This window comes from Drosophila busckii, chromosome 3R (genome assembly GCF_011750605.1).
Source record: "Drosophila busckii strain San Diego stock center, stock number 13000-0081.31 chromosome 3R, ASM1175060v1, whole genome shotgun sequence".
NCBI classification, from domain to species: domain Eukaryota; kingdom Metazoa; phylum Arthropoda; class Insecta; order Diptera; family Drosophilidae; genus Drosophila; species Drosophila busckii.
The window spans coordinates 20,775,600-20,793,732 of NC_046607.1; the positions used below are offsets into that span (position 1 = coordinate 20,775,600).

The 18,133-nt window shown below is 33.4% G+C and overlaps 1 protein-coding gene across 1 annotated transcript in view; it reads left to right on the top strand.

The window, feature by feature from the left end:
* The window catches only part of LOC108603146 (ras-interacting protein RIP3), a 79,012-nt gene that overhangs the window by 20,297 nt on the left and 40,582 nt on the right, over positions 1 to 18,133 (top strand). The window contains exon 4 of the mRNA XM_033294028.1: positions 5,638 to 5,667. The gene's annotated coding sequence lies outside the window, so the exon portion shown is untranslated. The remainder of the gene's footprint in view (positions 1 to 5,637; positions 5,668 to 18,133) is intronic.

Consider the following 18,133-nt stretch of genomic DNA (forward strand, 5'->3'; position numbering starts at 1 on the left):
TAATCCCGAACTAAGCAAAATTTATGCGACAACTAAATATAAATAAAAAACTGTTACTATTTAATGTCTGTATATTTGCTTAGCTGCAAAAATAAATACGCAGCTAAAAATATAAATTTATAAAAATGTTACTTAATATTGTTTTATGTTTTTTATACAATTTGTTGTTGACCGAACAGTTGGCGCTCGTAAAAAATGGCTTTTTAATATTTTATAGCAATATAACATTCTCACAATATATATATGCTATATAGTTGCTTTTATTTTATATTTATTTTTCGCGTGGGTCGTTGGAGCGTGGCCAAGTTATGTATGCACTTCTTTTTTGGGCTGAACAAAAATAAACCGCAATATAAACAGACAGACATATATGCAAAGTATAAAGCTATAGATATGTTAATAATGTCTGTGGCAACTTAAACGCAACGTCATCAAGCTATAGCTAATGCTTAATTAATTTAAACAGCTATTGGGTGTGATGTATTAAGTGAGTGCTGCTCACCTGTTGTTGTCGTCGTCGTCGTCATTGACGTTGCTTTTGTTTATAATTTAAATTTAAACTCAATGAGTGATACGTATACGTAATATTGGCTGCTTATTTGTTGTTGTGTGCTATCAATTAGCTGAGGCTAGACTAAATCAATTGCGGCAATTGTGTGGCAATCAATTAGCGTATCGATCTTTGCTATAGCTGCAGCTCTTTCATATTATAGATAAATTGAGTCTCTCTAGTAAGTAATACTAGCGAGCCTTTTAGCTAATGAACTTTTGTGGCGTACGCGAGCAAACTTTGGCAGCAGCAGCATAATAAGAGCTATTATGATGCCTGAGTTGCATAAAATCAACGCACACATACACAGAAACACACACATACACACACATAGAATTGCTAGCAGTGCTGCCAGCTGTTGAGCTAAGGCGTAAGCTAAAGTTGGAGCTAGTCCGCGACTTAAGCTTGCAACTTTAGAGTCAAGCATATGGCATAATTTTTATATTTGCAAACTTGAGACTTTTATTTGATTTCAGTATTCCCAACTCGTTTAGAAAATAAATTCAGTTTATGTAAAAATCGAAAAATAGAAGCATAAGCTATAGTCGGAGCCAGTCTGCGACTTAAGTTTGCAACTTTAGAGTCAAGCATATGGGCTAAGTTTTGTTATGTACGTAATTTTATATATTTTGCAAGCAAGAAATTCTGAAATTAAAGAAAAGTGTTAATATTTTATTTCAGAATTTCCCGCTTGGTTAGAAAATAAATTCAGTTTAGGTAAAAATCGAAAAATAGAAGCATAAGCTTAAGTCTGAGCTAGTCCACGACTTAATCCTGCAACTTAACAGTCAAGCATATGGCAAAATTTTTGATACATATGAAATTTTAGATATTTTGCAAGCTTGAGAGTTTTATTTGATTTCAGCATTCCCAACTCGGTTAGAAACTAAATTCGGTTTATGTAAAAATCGATAAAAAGTAGCATAAGCTAAAGTCTTGCAACTTAATCTGGCAACTTTACAGTTGAGTATATGGCATAATAATATTTTTTTATGTATTGCAAGCTTGAATTTTCTTTGACATAACAATAGACGCGTTTAGAAAATAAACTTACGATTGATATGAAGCAAGTTTATGTGAAATTTAAAAAAATAAAAAGTAGCTTAAGCAAAAATTTCATTGATATTTTATATGCATTTATTATTAGAATATGCTTTGATTGGTATTATAATTGCATCGGTTAGATATTATCTAATTTATTAATTTGCAATTTATCGATTAAGAAGAAAGTTTAAGAAAAAATCGAATAAACCAGAAGCTGCTAAATTCTTTTGCTTAAGCAAATATTTCATTGATATTTCATATACATTTATTATTAGCATATACTAGATATGCAGACTATAAGTTATTTGCAAATTTTTTAGCCCTTTTTGCTATACAAATCTAGCTTGAAATAAGCTAAGCTTGGCAGCACTGCTTGCTACGCATATGAAGCTCAAAACTTAAGCAATGTCCATTTCACATAGCCAAAGCTCACGTGCCACACTATATATATATATATATATATATATGTGTGTGTGTGTTTGTGTGTCTTTCAACAATTCTTATGTGTGTGTGTGTGCGCAATTTGTATGCAACGCTGCGCTAAGCTGCTTGATGGCAGCAGCAGCAGCAACTGAACGATTGCGCCTCGAGTGTGTGCAACGTGTGGCATGCCCCAGAACGTACATACAGCTGCTTAGCTGTTGTGTTAACCTTGTTAAAGAGCTGACCTCTCTGTGCATGTGGCATGCAGCAGCACCACCTATGTATATGCCACACACGCATTTTGACATAAGCAACGTCAATTTAATTGCAATTTGTTTGGCATAATTAATAAAAATGCAGCAGCTACAACTTGGCGCTGTGACTTTAATCTGTCTGTTGACCTCAACAGCAGCAGCAGCAGCAGCAACTTGCAACACATCAATGCATTTTTAATTTGATTGCCCCATAACTTTCGACAGCAGCACGAGAGCGCTGGAGATTCGCTTAAGTGTGCAACAAAATGTTAAAATTAAAAATTAATCACTACACATAAACACACACACACACACACAGCTACACTCAACTAACCACTAAGCGTCTTTGCTTGTCATGCATACAAACATACATACGTGACACAAATGATTGCTCGGTACTCAGTCTGGGTCAATAGACATACAATATAATACTAAGCAATTTCCTAGAGATAATATAATTTGTTTTAATTATAGCGTGCTGTCTTTTGTCGCTATCACTAGCTGCCTAATACAACTTTTCGCGACATCTATTTCATGTTTATTCAAGATTTTAGTATACAAAAAGGGCTTGCAACACTCTATATATGAGTTAGAACTATTATAATAGAAGTTCAAGCTTCGCAATATGCATATTAAAATGACTATTATGCGAGTTTATTGACTACGCATAATCAATATATCAATTTATATAAATGCCTTCTCTTAAACGCTAAATTATCTAATACACTCCGTTTATATGCCATACCCATTCATAGACTTATGCATCGTGTATTGACATGCTCATAAATTTTATTATATAGCTATAATTCTATAATATTTAGTACTCTCTGTTCTATAATGGTTAGATTTATAGCTATAGCAATAGACTATTAAATTATTTGAAATGAGCGTTTCTAAATGTAGTTGCAGATTGAATAGAACTCTTACTTTTTGCATACAGTGTCATATTATAACTCGAGAGGCGTTGTTACTAAAATTTTTAGTGATTTTTTCTTTGTCACTAAACATTAGCACATATTTTAGTAACAAATACACTGTGATACTCATTTAAATATAGTTCCTTATATAGGGACCCAGTTGACAGGCTTCCAACCTACTATTTTCTTATTAGTTTGTATTATTTGTGTATAGTGCTACGGCAAAAGGATTGCTTTTTTTAAATAAGCACGTGGCTTTCATGATAGATTTAGCGCTACTAATATATATCGATACTTTTTCAACTAGCTTTTCCTTTTTAAGAATAACAGTGCTTTATAAATTTTTAAATATAAATGTTATTATAAAAAATGTGAGTAGAGAATATGCAAGCCAAGAGGGTGTTCGCGCCAATATGGCTAATGCGTTTAGTTGTTAACAATTAAATCTAAGCTCGCCAGGAACTGTACATAACTTTGTATTAAATCATTTATAACTTAAGCTATTTTGCGATCATGATTATCAAAGTTAAATAACTATGACATTCACTATAAAGAAAGACTTTTACTTAAATTAATTAGTTGAAAGCTCTTATAGCATTTAAGTAATTTATAAAAACTCAATTTAGCAATTTAAATAATTTCTATGCTTTTTTTTGTTTGCATAGACCTTGAATTAATCAACGGGCTAACACACCTGTGGAAATCACCGAACAGAAATGATCTTTCTAAGAAATTATCGCAATCTAACTAAATTTTATATTAAAAATGCGTTACAGGTTTTCTTAAAGTTGTATTATTTTTTTAAGCGGCCAAAAGGATTTTAAAAGCGTATAAATTATTTAAATTGCTAAAACTGCATTTATAAATTTAAATCTAAAATGTTATATAAAATGCGTTCAGGTATTTCTAAAAGTTGTGTTAAGCCGTTGAACTATTTTCAAAAGGTTCTTAATGCAAACAAAAAGCATATAAAATTATTTAAATTGCTATTTAATTATTATGCTATTATTGAATGCATATAAGAGATTTATAAAATTTTAGTAAATTTGCTTTGATTGTTAAAATTGCAAATTTACTTTGCGTTCAGCTATTTCTAAAAATTGTGTAGCAGTTGAACATTTTTTAAAAGGCGCGAAAAGGATTTTAATGCAAACAAAAAGCATATAAAATTATTTAAATTGCTAAAATTGCATTTATAAATTTACTACATGCATATAAGAGCTTTATTACATTTTAGTGCATTTTCTTTAATTGCTAAAATTGCAAATTTATTAACATAAATTTTATATAAAATGCGTTGAGTTATTGCTAAAAACTGTGAACTATTTTTAAAAGTATTTTTATGCATTTAAAATTTATTTTAAATTGCTAAAGTTGCGTTTTTGAATTTACTAAGCATAAAATGCGCTAAGAATTTGTTTAAAGTAAGCTAAAATATTTTTTGAATGCAGTTTATTATAATGAATTATATTTAATAAATTTGCATAAATTGCTAAATCAGCTGTAATACATTTTAATATATTCTCTTGAATTTGCATCAAGTTTGGACTCAAATTCGTGCAGTTCTTAGCAAGTGTAGCAGCTTTAAAATTCTTGCAAGCAAAGAGCAGCAGCTAAGCAGCTAAGTTGCAACTTGACTTAACTTGCTACATGCTGCTGCTGCTGCTGCTGAAACACAAAATAACACGTGGAAATATTTTTTTTGCAACTGCAACAGAGCGCGGAATGTATTTAGCGCCAGTACGTGCTGCTTGCCTAGCAATCGTAATTTGAAGTTATCATTTATTTAGGCAGCCATTAACGGGGGCCACATATTGATGGCCACACAGCCAGCGTAGAATGGAATGTTAGAGCGAGAGGTGGGCGTTAGGTGGGCGTGGCTGCTCTACTAAGCAATTACTTTTGAGTTAGTTGGCGTAATAGAAATTCAACGAGCGTATTTTGTTTGTCTACTTTGCCGCACAAATGATGCTGGTTGGCCACTCCCACGACTGTTGTTGCGATTTCCCAGGACACGCTTTGATTTTCATAGGTAAATGTTGAAACAACTTTTGGCTTCAAGTACGACGCACACACACACACACACACACTTTGACCCCAAGCTGCGCTCAGTTTTGTTTGCACAAAGCAAACAGCGACAGGAAAAAACTTGAACGTTGCCGTTGTGTCCTGCGAATCGATTATGTTTTATATTTGACTTGCGTAAAATGACTTATGAGAGTTGCAGACAATGGAGTCGACAGCACACACACATGTGTGTGTATGCGTGTGTGTGTGATAAATGTTTGCTACACTTGCCTCATTGTTGCCGCTTATGTGACACTAATAAATTAAAAGCGTAGCTTGATGTCTATTGAATTTAATTTAAGCATTTTATGATTTATATTATATAAATGCGCATAAATCAAACCTAAGACTAACTAATTTTATTTTATATTTTATTTTTCAGGTAAGTTTGCACTACGAAGAAAAAGAAAACGTAAGTCGTTGTATTTTATTTAATTCCCCAACACTGTGCGCCCTTTTAAATAATTAATGCGTCTAGGTAATCGATATTCATATTAATTGAGATTTATTTCCTTTGCTAAGGCAAAAATTCAGCTAATTTATTTTCCCAGTTGCGCATTTTTATAGTGCAATTATCACGCCCTGTTGAGTTGGCTAAGGTAGCCCTGGCTATTGCTGATAAAAATCTTATAAATTAGTTAAAGCGCCCAATGCGGCCACAAAAGTCAGTGGAGCTATTTGGGCAGTTGATTAATCGCCTTGCATATTATGCTGCGTGCTAAGCTGGCCACACACACACACAAAGGCCTTAGCCAATTAGCTATTGAGTGTTCGATTGTGTGCCGCTTAAAGTGTCATCAATGTAGCAATATCAATGGAAAATTAATAGCCTGCAAATTTTAGGCAATTCTCTGATGCTTTTGCCTATATCATGTGGTCGCATTCCATTATCCATTATTTTGGGCAGCCTTTGTGTTGTGTGTTGTGTGTGTCCTGTGCCACTTGAAGTGGCACTCTGGCCAATTACTGCCACATAGCTGTGACTAATTTGTGCTCACCTTGCGTCTTGCCCTTTTCTTTTTCTTACTTCAAAGCATTTCATGCTGACTTAAATCACAAGTGTCAGTCGCACACACACACACACACTTGCCACACTTAGTGGCATGACTGTGCGCATAAATTGGCTTTTGTCGCAAGTTAAAGAGTTGCCTCGATATATAAACTAAGCTGTTGGGCATTTTAAATTTACAATTTATTTATAAAAAATGTTGTTGCTGCTGCCAAATTATGAAAAGAAATTATTAAGTGTTAGCTGCGCTAAATTAGCGCGCAATTGAGTGTGGCCGTTGTGGCATAGGCACGAGTGCATAGAACCCACCCCACCCCCACCCATTCCGCTCACAGTTGAGTGTGTTGCTGTTAGCGAAAAAGAGACTAAGAGTGAGCTGTCTCAACTCAGTTCTCATGCAATGTCTTTTGCGGCCTGCCTGTGGCCTCTGCCTCAGTCTCTGCCGCTGCCGCTGCTTTGTGTTGTTGGCTCATATTTTAGCCTCATAATTTTTGCCTAGGCAGAGGCGGCACACGTCAAAATAATGCCACAGACACAAAAAGTACACAGAGAAAAAATACGGCATTACTAATAGACCGAATTCAAACCGAAACGAAGTATAAAAGAAAAGCTTGGAGTTTCAAAATTAAAATAGATTTCTTAAGCCTTAAGCCCTAAAGTAATTTACATTTAATGATACCAAAATACCTAAATTAATCCTATATAAGTAGCTCGAACTCAATCAGAGTTTACAATTAAATAAAACTACACTGTTTAGATTAATATAAACTTAAGCCAAACATTTGCTTAATGTAATTTACATTTAATGAGGTTAAAATGCTCAACACTGCATAACAAAATGCGGCATAAATAGCTCAGCTTTAGTACAAAACAATAACAGATGCTTAGGTCTCAAATATTCTTAATCCAAAGTATGAAATACTTCACTTTTTGAACTGCGTATAGTTATAAATTCAATCACAAGTGGCCTGGAGTAAACTTTGCATATTATTTTTAATTTATTTATATAGCTGTAAGCTTAAAGTTGAAACTAAAGCTATAGGAGTGGCAGCCATAGCTACTAGGGCGGCCTTTCGTATATGAAATACTCAAAACTCTTAAACCAAATCGTAGCAGCCATATTAGCTAGACAGCTTTATTGCTTGTCATATTAAGTTATGTCAGCTACCTATATAAAAAAATGGCTTAAAATGTATCCATTGCCCACAAAAGTGGAATTCGAAGCTCATTGTGGGTTGGTTTAAAGTCCATTTGAAATTCTGTGGCTAGCTAGTTTTAAAATAAATGGAGTATTTACCTTATAAATAATGTCTTCACATAATCCCAACGCTCAAAAAATTGGAAACTGTAACGCCTGAAACGAAATTCGCAGCTGATTTTGTGTGGGTTTGAGCTTGATTTGAAATTCTGTGCCATGCCAAATAGTTTTGAAGTAAACGCAGTATTCGAAGCTAATTAAAATATTTGCATACTTTAGATTACATATTAGAGAATTAGTTACGTACCAAGTTAGGGCAGCAATGATTAGCTATCTATATAACAAATGGCTTAAAATGTATCTGAAACGAAACTCAAAGCTCATTTTGAGTTAGTTTGAAGTTTATCCAAGATAGCTTTGAACTAAATGAAGTATTTTAAACTAATTAAAATATTTGCATACTTTAGATTTCATATTAGTTTAGCTAGCTATGTATATAAAAAAATGGCTTAAAATTTACTTATTGCACACAAAAGTGGAAACTGTAACGAAACTTGAAGCTCATTTTGGTTTGGTTTTGAAGTCGATGTGAATCACTAGATAGTTTTGAAGTAAATGCAGTATTTGCTGCTAATTAAAATATGTGCATACTTTAGTTTATATATTAGAGCAGTAGTTACTTACTTATTAACGAGTACAGCAGTTGAAGGAGGAATCTTTAACGAAATTCGCAGCTGTTTTTGTGTTGGTTTGAGTTTGATTTGAAATTCTTCTGTGGCACTCTGAAGTATTTAATGCTAATTAAAATATATATAAACTTTTGATTTCATATAAGAGTAACTACTTCACTTACTTATTAACGAGTACAGCAGTTAAAACAACAAGCAACGCATTAAGCATTTGTACTTTGAATAAAAACGTATACTTAATTTATTCCGCCTGCTGTTTTTTGCTGTGTAGCAACAAACTAACAGCCAAGTGCTCTACTGTGGGCCATAGCTCTAGCTCTAGGAGCTGCTCGCCTTGCATGTTATAAATGGCGCAAATTTTGTGCATTTCATCTGCGTGATTTGCCAGACCCCAAAAAAAAGTAAAGCACAAATATGCAAGCAGTGAGTAACATGCTGCTTGTTGTTGTTGCATGTTGCATGTGGTGGTGGTGGCATAAGTACTGGCTGATGAGCATTATGATAATGTCTGGGGCCACAGAGCGTGAGTGACGCACTGCATGAATTTTATGTCTGCTGCTGCTGGTGGCAACAGGTTGTCAACGTTGGAGCATTGCTACTTAGTTCCTTGCAGCTGGACACGTGCCAGCAACTTGCAGTTGCACAATTGAGCAGTCGCCTGTCTTATCAGGCCCTGTGTACGTTAATGAGGCATTTACATTTTGCTGCTGCTGCTGCTGCTCCGCATTTCATCAAATTAGTAGTAGATTATTGCTTAATTGGCTGTGAGTTTAGCCACACGCTGTTTTGCCTTTGATGCCAGCTTCAAGATAAAGTTTGTGCAACAAGCAAATTCTATATTTTGTTGCTGTTGGCGGCAGTCTTAGCCAAATAAACAATAGGCGACCCACTCAAAGGCAACAGTCTCAACATAGCAGCAGCTGCTTCATCATTAACATTTGCGCTTCAAAGCGCTTCAAATCAGATCACTCACTTTTCGTGGCAACAACAAAGCCTCTGTGGGGGTGTGTGGGGGGCACTAGCTAAATATTTATGCATGAGTATGGAAATTTGCGCTGTGTGCAGCGAATGAAATCAACATTTGATGATATTCCTTGGAACTTGAACGAATCTTGTTAAAGTTTTTTTTTCGCTTCTGCTGCTGCTGCTTTTATTTTTACATTTTTATGTGCGCAGGCAACAGTTACGCGCTGCTTAGATCGGCAGTGCACGCAAAGAAATTTTAACAACAAAACTATAAATTTTACGCTAATTTTCATTTAACAGCCAACACTTAACGCTGATTTAAACAATAAATATGCAACTCTAAAATAGTAGAAAATGCTGCACTCATTCTAAAGCTAATATTTAAATTAATAATGGCAGCTTAATTGCTTAAATATTTAACTCTAATATAAAAGAAAATTGTTTTGTAATAAATTTATAAAATTTATGGCAATCTTAATTGCATAAATATTTAATTCTAAAATAGCAAAAAATTATTTATGATAAATTTAATAAATTTATGGCGCTAATTGCTTAAATAGAAATAAAATTGTTTGTACGATAAAAAAAATAAAAAATAAATATAAAATTTTTTATTTTAAAAGAAAATTTAATAATTCTAAAATAGCAAAAAAATTATTTTTGATAAATTTATAAATTTATGGCAGCTTAATTGCATAAATATTTAATTCTGAAATAGAAAAAAAAATCGTTTGCCTTCAGCTATAAATTTTTAAAATTTGCAATAAATATTTAGCTACAAAATTGAAAAAGAAATGTGGCTATTAATTTCATTTTAATATATGAAAATTTATGGCAGTCTAATGCAATAAACATTTAGCTCTAAAATAATAGAAATTCTATCACTCTATAATGGAAAGAAATGCTGTTCTCATTATTTAAAATAATAATGGCAGCTTTTAATTGCATAAATATTTAATTCTAAAATAGAAAAAAAATTGTTTGCCTGTAAATTTTTAAAATTTATGGCAGCTTAATGCAATAAATATTTAGCTTCAAAATTGAAATATAAATATGGCTAATTTTATTTTAAAATTTAAAAATTTATGGCAGTCTCAGCTCTAAAATAATAGAAACTCTAGCACAATGTAAAACGTTTTAACTTTGAAATTTTGTGTCTTTCTTCTTTCTGTTAAAAATTCCAATTTTGTCATTGTATTGGCTACACTTGCTTTTCTCGCAGTGCACATCTATTGATTCATTGAATTATTAAGCAATGCCAAATGAAAACTTTGAAGAAGCAACTGGCTGCAAGTCTTAGACGCTCAATGCAAATTGAGTACGAAATTGCGACTTCAAATTCAAACCTAACACAAAAAAATAACGGAAACTTTCCATGGCTACATAATTTACGGAGGCAGGCAAGCGAGCATCTTGAATGAATTTCAAAATTAGTTCAGGCTGTTTAAATCGGTCTCACTAGTCATAACAGCAGCAGCCAAGAGCGTGAATGATCGGCAAACAAACTGAGGGAACAACAAATTTTGTACAGTTGTTGCTTTTTCATTTTGTTTATTATGCGACGCAGCAGAGCAGATCATTAACACACGTTTGAGTGTGTGTGTGTGTGTGTTTGTTTTTTTGCGCCACATGTGTCTGAACGGATACAACGCAAAAGGGAAGTGAACAATTAAAAACAAAGCTGCAATGCGTATAGTTTGTAGCTTTAACTTTTAATATGTTTAACTGCTAAATCGCGTGCGTTATAAGTTGACATACATTTTAATTGAACGCAGCTAATTTGCATGAATTGGCTTGGCCTATATTAAAAATGGATTTATGCCAAGTTAAATTTGCAAGCTTCAGTAACAGGCGGGCGCATTGTTTGGCATTTGATAAGCGTTAAATGAAATTAATTAAAACTACACAGCAAACTGCAGGCGGACAGACAGACAGACAGACAGGACTCTCCTGTGTAGCCTGGGCGCTTGATTTTAACGTTTATTATTTTATGTGCGCGTCAAAAATTCAGTACAACGCTGCGGCTACGTCATTTCACTGTCACTTGCAAAACACAACACACATACGCACAGCTAGCTGTCGTTTTATTCAAAGTTTACGTTGTGTGTGTGTGTGTGTGTGTGTGTATTGCCCGCTGGCATAGTCATGCCGCTTAATCGGATATAAAGTTATAGTTGCTGTTTAATTTTTGCTGCAGCGTTTTTTTGATTTACTTGATTTTTTAATTTAAGCCAAGTTTGTAGCAACACACAAGTCGCGCCTAATGAACTAACTTAGTTTATAAAAAACGCACGCATATGTTGCTAGTTTAACAAAAACCCTTGCTAGCCATTTACAACAGCTCGCTAACTAATTGGCAACACGCTTTTGTAGCTGCTCGTCTGGCTCTGACTTTGGCTCTGGCTCGTGTGTGTTTTAGTCCTGTTAGGATTTTAGCTGCTGGCTACGCGTCGCGCCAAAGAGCTTAACTTGTTGCACTAGCTGTTAGCCCAATCAGTCAGTTTTGTTGCAATTTGATTGAAGAGCTAAGCGGCAGCTTTAAGCTTTCATTTTTTTTAAATATTTATGCTGCAGCAATTGGGCGCAACACGTTCGCAACATCGTCCTCAGTTTAATTGCTAATTAGTCACGAGCAGCCCTTTTGAATTTTCGGCTGCCCCCCAAGCGCTTTACAATGTAATTGAAATTGGCAGCTTGGCTAAACGTTGCTAGCCCCAGCGACTTGCACGTGATTTTATTGCTAATTATTATGTAGACCACTGGTCTCTCCCAGACGTCGCTGTCTGCTTAAAGTGTCACTTGGCATTGGCTACGTGTTAACAAGAAATGCTCCTTTATTAATAACTTAATTACTAATTAGTAATGACAGTCATTAAATGCGGACTTGAATTTGCATTACAAATAATTCTTAAGCATTTCTGCTGCTTAATTCTTGAGATTACAATCTTTGACTGTCTACAAATAATGTTGGGCCAGCTGGCAAATGAGCCACGTTAAGCTTTGATTAATTACTTCAATGCCAAGTCGGCAAGGTCATGAGTAATAGTCTCATGCCAAAGCGTTTGCTAAGTTAATCACAATAAAATAACAATAACGAGCCAAGCGTTTAGTAGTTACTAAGCTTCAGCACTAAGGCTCTGGCTCTTGTGTAATAATTTTTATTATTTTTATTGTGCTGCACGTTTCGTTTGCTTTCTCACACTTGTGTCGGACTGAACCCTGGAACATTAAAAGTTCTGCGACAGTTTCACATGTTTTACGATTTTTGTGTTTTGTGCTTTTTGCTTTTCTAGTTAAATTTAGTTAGTTAGTGCGTTAATAAAGCGAAACTTGTATGCGCTGCAAGTAAAAATTGTTTGTTAAAAGTTTTTAGGCAATTAAAAAAATATATAAAAATAATTAATTGTAATAATATGCCCAGCAGCTAAATTTACAATTAAAAAGTAAATAAAAAGGTTTAAAAATACAAATATTATATGAGGAATCTAAAAAAATTAAAAAAAAAATACATAAAAAATTAATAGATTAAAAATCAGCTGAATTTAATATTAATAAATGTTTGATATCACTTTATAAAATGAATAAATTCGAAAATAGCAGTTTACAAATACAAATATAATAAATAAGTAAATAAAAAAGTTTAGAAATGCTAAAATTTATATTTAAACAATCTGCAGAAAAATACATGCAATAAAAAAAAATACATAAAAAATTAATAGATTAATAATCAGCATATAAGCTGAATTTAGCAATAATAAATATTTGATAAAACTATAAAAAAAATTAATACGTAAATTCGAAAATAGCAGCTTACAAATATAAATAAGTAAATAAAAAAGTTTAGAAATGCTAAAAATTATATTTAAACAATCTGAAGAAAAATACATGCAATAAAAAATACAAAAAAAATTAAAGGCTGATTTTTAGTCTATTAATTTTTTTTTTTTATAAAAAAAGGCTGATTTTTAATCTATTAATTTTTATGTATTTTTTTATAAGTTGAATTTTGAACATTAATAAATATTTTATAGAACTTAAAAAAATGAATACAAAAATTCAAAAATAGCAGTTTACAAATATAATAAAAAATATATACAATTTATTTAAACTTTACTTAAATTCTTAAGACTTTTAAACATGCATTTCTTTATTTACTTTTTGAAGCAAAAATTATGTAAAATATATAACAAGTTCAATGTACTTAGTGCATGTTAGTTCAGCTCATAAGTTTATGCATTTCATTAGTCTAAGTCGTTTACAAACGTCTAACATGGCCAACTGAGTGGGCACTGGCGGCTTGTATTATATGAAATTCATTCAACGTTAAGGTCTAGTGCGCGTTGTTGTTGGTAGTGAGTAAGCCAAGCCGGCCGGCGTACATAGCCGGGCTAGCCAAGTTGCTTGACAAGTTTTTCCACTTGCTGTAAAACTGATGAGCTCATCGGTCTAGCGATCAGCTGTTAAACTCTACAAATGTGTAAAGTCTACACCGCGCACTTGTTGCCTAGCGCGCTCTCGCTCGCTCCATAATGCGTGCGTGTGTGTGTGTGTGTATTTTGGCATTTTGGGGTATCATTAATTTGACGGTTTGCTAAATGAGAATTTATGTGTCTGCTGCAGCGTGTCTCGTTTTTGTTTTTGGTTAAGGCAATTTCTCATGCACAAACATTTTTCAGCCTGCGCCGCTGCCGCCGCCGCTGACAGCGACGACTCGTGAACAAGAATAACAACTCGTTCTGAAATACAAATGTCATTAACACTTGCTGCGCACCAGGCCTGACCAAAAACCAAACAAACCATCCAAAGTTATGGCAGCAAGAAAAAAACATTTTGTTTTAAAGCTCGCCTAGCTCAGCTCAGTTGCTTATTATGCAGTCCAAGTTGGGCATAGACTTTGAAAATTTAACAAATTTATTAATATGAATTGCATGTTGCAGCACTTAAAAGGCGCTAGACATGTAGCTAAGTTAAGTAATACAGCTCGCTATACATTTATGTTTATTAATAATAGTGCAGTCCAAGCAGCTGCACTTTTTATGGCATAAAAAAACAAAAGACGACACTTGTCTGCATTGAATATCACACTCCAGGCACTTCGCTTTAAGCTTAAGCCATATCCAATGGCTTCACAGCTTGTTTAAAATTTACTGGGAATTGCTTTTGTTTGTGCGCCTTTGTCTCTCTGATTTCTCTGTTTTTAATTCGGTTGCTGATTCTGATTCTCACTTGACAACTCAATTGCGCAGTCGTGACTCTGTCGCAATTCAATCCAAAGCGCTTCGCAGAGCCTCCACTCAGTTCAAGGCCAATTGTTTGGATTTCTTTTGCCATACAACGCTGCTCCGTCTGCTTTTGTCTTTTTGCTCTTTTTTTGGTTGGGGGCGTTGCTTTCAGCAAAAGCAAACTAATTTCATTGAAATGCTGCTGAATTCAAAACTTTACACTAGCCAAGCGATAAGCACATTAGTTTTCAATATAAATTGCAACATTTGATTTTATTTTATTTTTTTTTATATATAAAAATTAATTTACTTGTTTATTATTTTATTTTTTATTTATTGCCATATATATTTAATATTTTTATTTTATTTTACTAAATTTTTGTGTTAGTTATAGCTCAAATTTAAAAAAAAATCAATTTTTAATTTAATTTTTTGTGCAGTTTGTATTTTTTTTTTCATATATTTAATATTATTTTATTTACCTCAATTTTTGAATTAGCACATTAGTTTTCAATATAAATTGCAATATTTGATTTTATTTTATTTTTTATACATAAAAATTAATTTACTGCGCATGCATTTGTCTCTTATTTTAATTTTTAATATAAATTGAAACATTTTATTTTATTTTTTTATATATAAAAATTAATTTACTGCGCATGCATTTTTCTTACTTAATTTCTTTTATTTATTGCCATATTTATTTAATATTTTTATTTTACTTAACTATATTTTTTATATAGTTATATTAAAATCAAATTTTAATTTAATTTGATGTGCAGTTTGTGCGTTTTTAATTTTTTTTGTGCTTTTATTTATTGAAATAAATATTTTTAAAAATGTATACAACAATTTCTGCGCTTCTTATAGCTTAAGCTATTTTTATAATATTTTTTATGCAGTCATTTCTCTAATTTTCAATATGCAAAGCGTATTTGTAGTTCGTGTTCGCTTGCAAAACTCTTTGCCTTTTGTTTGCTTCGCTGTAAACTAATTTTTCAATACATGTGCGAGTGCGAAGAGCTAAAAAAAGGCAACGAAAAAAACAGCAAAGTAAACAGAAACTTTAAATGCGCTGGCAACGTGCTGCCCATTTGCTTAACGCTTCAAAATTGGCTGCCTTCGTCATGGTTTGTTTTTGTATATATAAACACACACAGATATAGACAGATATATATAGCAAATTGAATTGCAGACAACAATGACAGTAGATTCAGTTCTGAGCTGTCTAAAAGTTAAAGCTTGACAGTTAATATAAGTTAATATAATTGCAGAAATAGTTCACAGCAGCTGTGACTAACTGCAAATCAAATGCCAATTGTTGCTACTCATTTTTTTTGCAATGTTTGCGCAGCTTCAACTGCTGCTGCTGCTGCCTGCTGAACAATGCAATGAAATAATATTTGCTTTGGCCATAAGAAATTGCTAACATGGGCGGCAGCGAACGTTGGCAACAACATTTCAAAATATCATCAGGTGTTTTCATTTAATTTGCGAGAAAAGTTGTTGCCTGTCTGCAGCGCCCAAAACACTCAACGCGCTGGAAATGATGAGAAAAGCTGCCAGCAATCCAAGCTGCAACTCAACTCTATGTGTGTGTGTGTGTGTGTGTGTAAAGCAAACATGGCGCAGATTTGAGCAACGTCTGTAGCTTTATCAGTGACGTTTTTGTTTAAACAATAACTTAAGCGCGTTTAACAATTGTAGCAAGCCAATTGACAATTCACTGGCTCGCTCACTGGCTAGTTAATTAATAATGTGCTGCAATTTTTGTACGTTATCAAGCTGAATGCAGCAGCATCAGCTTTTGTGCTGCAAGCTGTAGCTGCTGCCTTTGTTGTCTTTCATTTGGGCAACTCGAAGCTTCGCTGCTGCTGCTGCACTGTCACCTAAACCATTGTCGCTGTATGCGTTTGACATTTTTAATTACAAACAAATGCAGGCGGCAATGAGTGGGGTGGGGGTGGGGGATTGGACTCAGCACACTGTTAAATGATAAATGATAGCTACTCGCTACTGCCGGCAGCTGGCAGCTCAACCTGCTGCCTGCAACATGCAGCAAAACACGCATACGCAGCATTGCCTGCAGGAGCTTGCAGCAGTGTTGCCAATTATTGAGGCAACAAAATAAGCTAAATTTGGAGTAAGTTTGCAACTTACGAGCCAAGCATATGGTTTAATAATAGTATCTAAATTTTGCTGTTTTTGGCAAGCTTAACTTTTATTTAGAAACACAATTAGCTTGGCTACAAAATAAATTCACAATCATTTAAAGCAAGTTAACATAAAAATCGTAAAAAGAAGCTGCTATGTTTCTTATGTTTTCAAAATATATTTAATTAAAATTAGTGCGTACATTTATTATTAGAATATGCTATATATGTAGACTTTGAGCTGTTTAATTTATAGAATTTAGAATCACAATTAGCCGAGTTAATTGGCAATCATATAAAGCAAACGAAAAAGGCAAAAAACGAAAAAAAGAAGCTGCTATGTTTTTTGTGTTTTTAAAATATATTTCATTTATATTAGGTTTATTTCTTATTAGAATATGCTAGTTATGCAAGCTTTAAGCTATTGAATTTTCAATTTTTCGATATTTGGCAAGCTTAACATTTATTTAGAATCAAAATTACCTCAGCTAAAAAATAAATTCGCGAATTATATGAAGCAAGTTTATGTAAAAATCGAAAAAAAAGAAGCTGCTATAATACTTGTGCTTATCAAATATATTTCATTGATATTTGGTATATATTCCTTATTAGCATATGCTATCTATACAGACTTTAAGCTTTTAAATTTTAAATTTTTCGATATTTTGCAAGCTTGACTTTTATTTATTTTGCTATTTTACTGTGTTAGCAAATAAATTCACAAATGATATGAGAAAAGTTTAAGCAAAAATCGAATAGAGAGTAGCTGCTACTAATTCTTGTGCTTATCAAATATATTTTATTGAAATTTGGTATATATTTATTATTAGAATACGCTTGGATTTCAGTCCTTCAGCTATTTCATATACAATTTTAGCTATAACTAGCCTTAAATAAGCTAATCTGGCAGCACTGCCTTGCAGCTACGTCATGCACTTACGTACTAGCTGTGGTTTTACTCTCTCCCTCTCTCTCTCTCACTCTCTCTGTGTGCATAAAGCACTCGGCTGACAGTGTTGCCTGCTGGGCTTAGCCAAAGCCTTGCAACAGCAACTGCATTCACATTGGCTTTGGCTTTGGGGTTTTGCGTACTCGGCCTGGCACTGCCTGCCAGCCAAAAAAAAAAAAAGGACGCTTGACGTCAGCAACAGCAGCAGAGCCTCATCATAGTCGTAGTCGTCGGCGGCGGCGGCATCAAAATGCAAAGCAAACAAACGCCCAGCCCTCAGTCATAGAGAGCGAGAGAGCGAGAGATTGAGGCTGAGACTGAGGCGTCGCATGTATCTTTTGTCTGTGTGTGTCTTCTTTCTGCTGTTGCAACACTAATGCAATTTGATGCCACGCAAAACCGCACAGCACATGTAGCTACACTGTGCGAAAAGTATGAAAGGTGCAATGCCTATAATAATAATTATTGTATTAAAAAAATGCATAGCTTAATCGCTGTACAAACATAAATAATGTCTGCTGGCTAAAATATTTAAACAAAATATGCACAAATAAGCATTAAAAATATATTCAATTAATTTTATGCATATTTATTGTTAGCATAACTTTCAAACCTAATAATAAATTCTTACAACAAATATGAAAAGTCTTTAAAAAATATGCACATATTTATTAGAATATTTAAACGACATA